Below are 6,191 nucleotides of genomic sequence, written 5' to 3'. Positions count from 1 at the left end.
CTCATCCCACATAGAGAAGTTTGGTGAGCTCTTCCTGGAGAAGTGGGGGGCGAGAGGGGGTTCTGACCTAGCTGCAACAGCTCCCCTAAACTCCCTATGTGACCTGTGGGCCCAAATAATTGCCCACCCCTAACTTATATTATAAAAGGAAGAATTGGGAAGAAGTTCCACAAATGATGCTTGTGGAATTATTTCAGCTCTCTATGACTGTCTCTCATAGACTTCCGTTCAAGACATCATAATCCTAGTTGCTTAGTATTTCAATAGCTTCGGAATGCAAGCTTAAGGCTGTGCTGTAATGGGGAGCAGTTCTGAAACTACAAAATATTGATTATCAAAAAATATCCCAGCATGAAATGAGCATGTAGGCCTCAACCTTTGTTCAAGCAGGCAGGTAATTTCAAATGTTTCTTCATGCTTGGTTGGGAATTTGTAAAAGTGCTTCATCTGAGACCTATGTGAAGGTACTAATTTTCATGTACCAAATCAGGGTTTAGCATGTACATCAAAAATATCACATTTTGGGAATATATCCACTTTTCCAACTTTGTAAAATTATGCTTAAGTGCTAAGTATTTAGTTTTCATTCTTGACTAATGAAAGGTCACAAGAAGCTACAACTGAAGAAGAGCTACTAGGCTCTCATCAATATGGTAATTCTTTGGGGTTGTAGTTACCAAGTCAGAGAATTATATTACTCTGGCATTCTGGACCACAGTATCAGAAAGCAGCTGTTTTATAGGTAAGGAAGAGTTTTTCAAGTTTCAAAAATGACACAGCTAAGGGATTGAATTGGGGAGAGGAAAAATTCAACTAAGTGTGTACATGGCTTTACAAAATAAGTTAACTCCCACTTAGGCCCTGAAACACTGTGGCAAAATTTTCCAAAGCTGAATTCATCAAATTCTCTCTCTGGGCCAGTATGAACATTTGACTATATTGGCTACTCTCTCTTATGAGTCAATAGAGAGTAGGAAAGGGGGATAGGATAAATAGCAAAAATGATGTCTGCCTCAACTATATAGTGGGATATTTCATTAGCTGAATGATTGGAAGTAAAAGGGTTAAGACTACCTCTCCAAAGGCTTACAGCGACTCTGTCATTATGCTCATCTGTGTCCCTGATATTTTCTTGTATTTTCTTTTTGGTTCTAGTCTAAGCAGGAGGAAGTGTGAATTGATTTGAAATGAACAATGGCTTCCAGGTTGATAGAAATGAGAAGGTAACTCTCCCCAGCCTTAACATGAAGACTTAATTATATCAAAATAGTATCTCCTTAGCATTCTAATTTTGTTTCACATATCCTTGGAATGTTGACAACAAGGCTGAAATATGTCATAGCAATGTACTGGACTTTTTCTTTTTATAAGTCTATATATGAGGCCCAGTTTAAATCCTTCTAACGATTCACAAAACCGCACTCAGTTATGCACAACAAGACGTCTTGATTTGAAACAGAACCAGGGCTAGAATAACAACTTAAAGGAAAATTCACTGGCAGATTTATATGAAGAAGCTCACACAGCATCTCACTAGCCTTTTGCGTTTAGCACATTAAAAAAAAGTTTATTTTGTTTACAGGTAAAACAATTGGGAGATATGAAGAGTGCACTTTTGTTTGTTTGAAGACAGACAGGTCAAATACAATACTAGACTGTGCTTGGTTTAAAAAGCTGTGTAAACTAGTTTATGGATAAGGTAGAGACTGTAAAAAGCCTTTTCAGAAATTATGACAAAAAAAATTCTGAAATGCTAGTGAAATTATTAAAAGGCACTGATGATCATCTCACAAGATAGCTGTCATTGTGTAATAACTAACCTCATAATAGGGGCACTACCAGCCAAACAAACTGCCCTTCAGCAGGTGGTGAAAGAAATAATGCATAAAATGCTATCCAGTTGCACAGTGGTGCTAAAAGCCTTTTTACACTGTTTCAGGGGATTATCTTTTACCAATATGTGACAACTATTTGTGGCTTATCTTGCATCCCTATGAATGCCACTTGAGGTTAAGAAGCTGTCAAGGTATTTAATAAATCAGAAGTTACAATCTCTACTTTACTAACCACCAGAGGAAAGAAGAGTGCTATCTAGAGTTGTTGGGGAAACAGAGGCCTGTTATCAGGAGAGTGAACTGCAGCTTGCAGGTTCCTTCCAGTGACAGTCAGTTAGGATGTGAGTGGTGCCTCCTGGTGTGTCACTCAGGAAGCAGGCAAGAGAGCTACAGGAGAAGATGGCAAGGCTCTGAAGCATCCCCCACCATGAGGTCTTCATCAATTCAATGCTAGAGGAGACCTCTAAGACTGCAGAGGAAGGACTGCCAGAGGCAATACTGGAGAAGAAAGAAGGCATGGACTCCCAAGCAGGTAGAAGCTGGTAGCTTGTGACCTCTGGCAGCAAGCAGAAGTCTTTATCTGCACCTGCAGGCTGGAGAACAGATAGAGCCCTAGCAACAGAGGAGGAGCATGTTCCATTGGTGGAGGAGGCCAGGCCAGGCACCCCCAAGATTGGGAGGATCAACGCTACTGCCACCAAAAGGAAGCAATGGGTGGTCATGGATGGAGACTCCATTCTGTAGGCATTTGTCTGCCAGCCTGACCTGTTGTCTGTTTGTCAGGAGGTCTGTTTCTTGTCTAAAGCCCAGATCCAAGATGTCACAGAAGAATTACTGAGACTCACCCATCTCTCTAACTGACAGAGGTGACCCTGAGCAGATCAAAAGTGACTACAGGGCTCTGGGTAAAAGGGTAAAGGAGATAAGGGCTTAGTTGGTGTTCTCCTTCATCTTTCCAGTCAAGAAAAAGGGCCTGGGTAGGAGCGGACACATCCTATAGATCCATGCATGGCTGCACAGGATTGATTTTGATTCAGGACCAAGTGAATTTTAGCACCTCAGAATCTTAGAAGTGTGGCTGGATGTTTGAGGAACAAACCGAGATGGAGCATTCCTCAGAGTAGGGAGCAAGCTGGGAAAGACCCAGGCACAGCTGCCTACACATGTGCTTGGGGGCGGGAGTGTTTTAATTAAGGCAGTTACCAGGGCAGTTATTATCTAATCAAAATGATGCAGCATCACATGTATTAAGCCCCTGTGTTTGAAAATGGCCATAGGACGCTTTTGCTATAGCTCATTAGATGAGCTTTCGTTAAAGCACCCCAGTGACCATTTTTAAACTCTCAGGGGCTTATATATGTGACGCTGAAGTGTTCTTATTAGAAAGCGGAGCAGACTCAAATAATTGATTCATCAAGTCTGCTTCAACATGTTCTAATTAGAATGTGTTGGAGCATGTATGTAGGCACCCATAGAGTCCATTACAGTAAAGTCTATGAGAGGGCATTAAAAAAACAGTTCTCAGAACTTGCATTTCAAACTGGCCCAAGGTGGTAGAGGAACGTGAAGAAGCACCTGGAAGTAAAGTAGTAAGGAGAGAGAATGTGAGCTTTACTGGCTGCACTCAGAAACAAGACAAAGAAGCCCAAAATGTTGTGAGAATCTTGCCTTGTGGACAAAGCTGCAAGACATTTGCTAAATTAATTATCTGTTAGTAGAAGGAAGAGGGAAGGCATACAGTCCAGGGAGCCTTTACAGCAGGTATACAGTCTTTTCTTGTTACAAGTTCCAAAGGATTCTAATGAACATTGCTGCTGTTAGAGTTGGAAAAGGGCACATATATGAGGGCATAAGATTCCACTGCATTCCCCCAGAATGGATGAGTTCCCATTCTTTTCCCAGGCTCCCACCTCTGCCTCTCCAGCACAAGCAGCTGCAGACCCTTAAAAAGTGAAAGAGAACAGGGAATAAGGATACCTTGAGCAACATAACAATGATTGGGATCTTCAGAGGACTCAAGTAAGCTGAGCATCCAAATCCAATTGAATTTCACTGGTGATTGGGAACCTAGTTTTCTGCCTCTCCTTGGAAGTTTCACCCACCTCTTTTTTATATTATGTTTCTTGTGAAATGAAGACATACACATCTGTGCTAATATGAGCTTCAGGTACCTGCCAATATGAGAGGTAAGTATAATTCTCTTCAGGTTTTTTGTTTTGAGTATTGGGAAATCTCAAAGAAAGTATTTCTTACTGTAGCAAAAAAAGCAGTTTGTGAGGTAGGTAAGATTTTACCCAGAAGATACTTTTGTCTTTTGAAAACTGGTCAGAATTTGGGTGTGCTGCTCTGTATATGAATGAAGCGTCTTTCAAACCTTAAGATTTACTTCTGTTATCAGCCATCAGAAAACATACAGGGTGCAACTACACATGTGCTTTACTCTGGAGTAGACTAATTAGCACCTCAGTAAAGCATAACACCTACAATGGTGTTAGGGTGCAGAAAACTAATTAACTCTTTGTAAGATAGTAGTATTGCTGACAGTACTATCTTATGGCAGGGTCATTTAGTGCACTGAAACACACGTGTAAATTGCACCCAGTCAATCCAGGCAGCAGGGGGCCAGATTCTTGCCTGCTGCCTAGCCGCACAGCTCTGCACATTAGGCACTCTCATGTCTGAGCCAGTCCCTCTGCCACTGCCTGCTGCCAGCCCAGGCCTGCCATGCCCTGGCTCTAAGCGCTGCTGTCCTGGGTGCACATCTAGAAAGAACTCCAGAGTTTATCATGTCAGATGCACCCATTCTGTGTGATTTTTGTCTTTATTAAGTAAAGCTGATAAATGGTTTTAAAATATAGTTCTAGGGTTATCTTTTAAAGTAGAGTATATGTGGTGTACATTCTTTCTAACCCTCATATATGCATGTGTATATATGTGTATACACATACATGTAACACCTGCACAGCTCACTGGGCTGCAAGCTAAGCGGGTGTGCTATGCCTAACAACCTTTGTAAAAGGGCAGCAAAATGTTTGCACAGGGTGCCATGGCTTTTCCAGGCAGAAAAGTATGCTGTGCACCATGCATTCTTTTTATTGGATCATTTGCACTGTACCCGAGCCCCTATTGCAAACTGAGGGCTCTGATTGGTTGTGTTTGCCCCATAAAACAGCCAAAAACCATTAAAAGAGTGAAAGAAGAGGATCCGATTCCAGTCTGGAGAGAAGGCGCAGAGATGCAGTCCTCCTCTCCACCCAACCACTGGAATGGGAACTGAGACTTGCTCAGGAAACAGATACCAGGATGAGGGAGACCCTGTGTTGCCCCAAGAGGAGCTGATTTCTCCACCGGGTGTGGAACTGTGCAGCTTCAGGACACAGGTGCCCCGGGGGAAGTGGGGAAGAGAATGGTCAGCAGAAGCTGGTAGGCTGGCTGGGAGCTAGGAGAAGCTGCTGGGTTAGAGACCTGCAGAAGGAAGCCCTCTCTGAGCTAGGAAGACTCAGGGCTGCAGGAACCAAGACCTGCCCGGGGGGCTGGGGCAGGATGGGGGGAATCCCCTGTCTGCAGGTATAAGCACTGGGAGGGGAGACAGCCCCAGAGGAGGAGTGGGCTGAAAAGGCACAAACCTCATGGGAGTGTGAGGGGACACTTAACCCCATAGAGTTTGCAGATAGTGTATTTCAGGAAAAATAAAAAGAAGCCATTTGCCTGCATCTCCTGACCGGGGGCTTGTCTCACAGTGGCCAGTCTGAAGAAGGGACTTCAGAGTCCCCAAAGCAATAGGAGCCTTATCTCCACCATCTAGTGGTGGACGATAGCAATAACTGTGTTGCCATTTATTGCAATGGGAGTGGATTCTAACCCTAAGGGAAACTGTTTTTAAAAGGTTATAACAAGGTGAATATAATTGTTGAGGTTGTGAGACACAGGCAGGCCCCGCACCTCTTTGTGTGTTGGAATTGTTTGCTTAATGTTGCATTTGTAGATTGTATTCAAGTTGTTAGTTTTTTTGTTAACTATAGTTAAATATATCGTTATATATTTTTTCCTTTTTCTTTTTTTTTTTTTTGCTTAGTCATTTCTTTTCTGTATATAGTTGTGTATAATAAAAACCCAAAGTTTTTATTGAACTTAGAGTAAATTCTTGGGCCGTGAAGGTAAGGGACACACTTCTCCATGGGACACCTCAGTCAGCAGACCTGCCTGGGGAAGCTCCCAGGGCTACTGGTACCCTGAGGATCCAGAATCTGGCATATCACCCAGCCTAGCATGCCAGCATGGGTTACATACATAAATACATACATAGATTCATAGATGTTAGGGTCAGAAGGGACCTCAGTAGGTCATTGAGTCTGA

The 6,191-nt window shown here is 42.7% G+C and overlaps 1 long non-coding RNA gene across 1 annotated transcript in view; it reads left to right on the top strand.

The window, feature by feature from the left end:
• Positions 1–1,542: 1,542 nt before the first annotated feature.
• Positions 1,543–6,191, top strand: part of LOC102382869 — a 172,035-nt gene continuing 167,386 nt past the window's right edge. Inside the window, exon 1 of the long non-coding RNA XR_323458.2 lies at positions 1,543–3,854. This is a non-coding gene — a long non-coding RNA (uncharacterized LOC102382869). The remainder of the gene's footprint in view (positions 3,855–6,191) is intronic.

Source organism: Alligator sinensis, unplaced genomic scaffold (assembly GCF_000455745.1).
Source record: "Alligator sinensis unplaced genomic scaffold, ASM45574v1 scaffold165_2, whole genome shotgun sequence".
Taxonomy (NCBI): domain Eukaryota; kingdom Metazoa; phylum Chordata; order Crocodylia; family Alligatoridae; genus Alligator; species Alligator sinensis.
The sequence above is the reverse complement of the archived record's forward strand: the minus strand, read 5'-3'. Positions and strand labels throughout refer to the sequence as shown.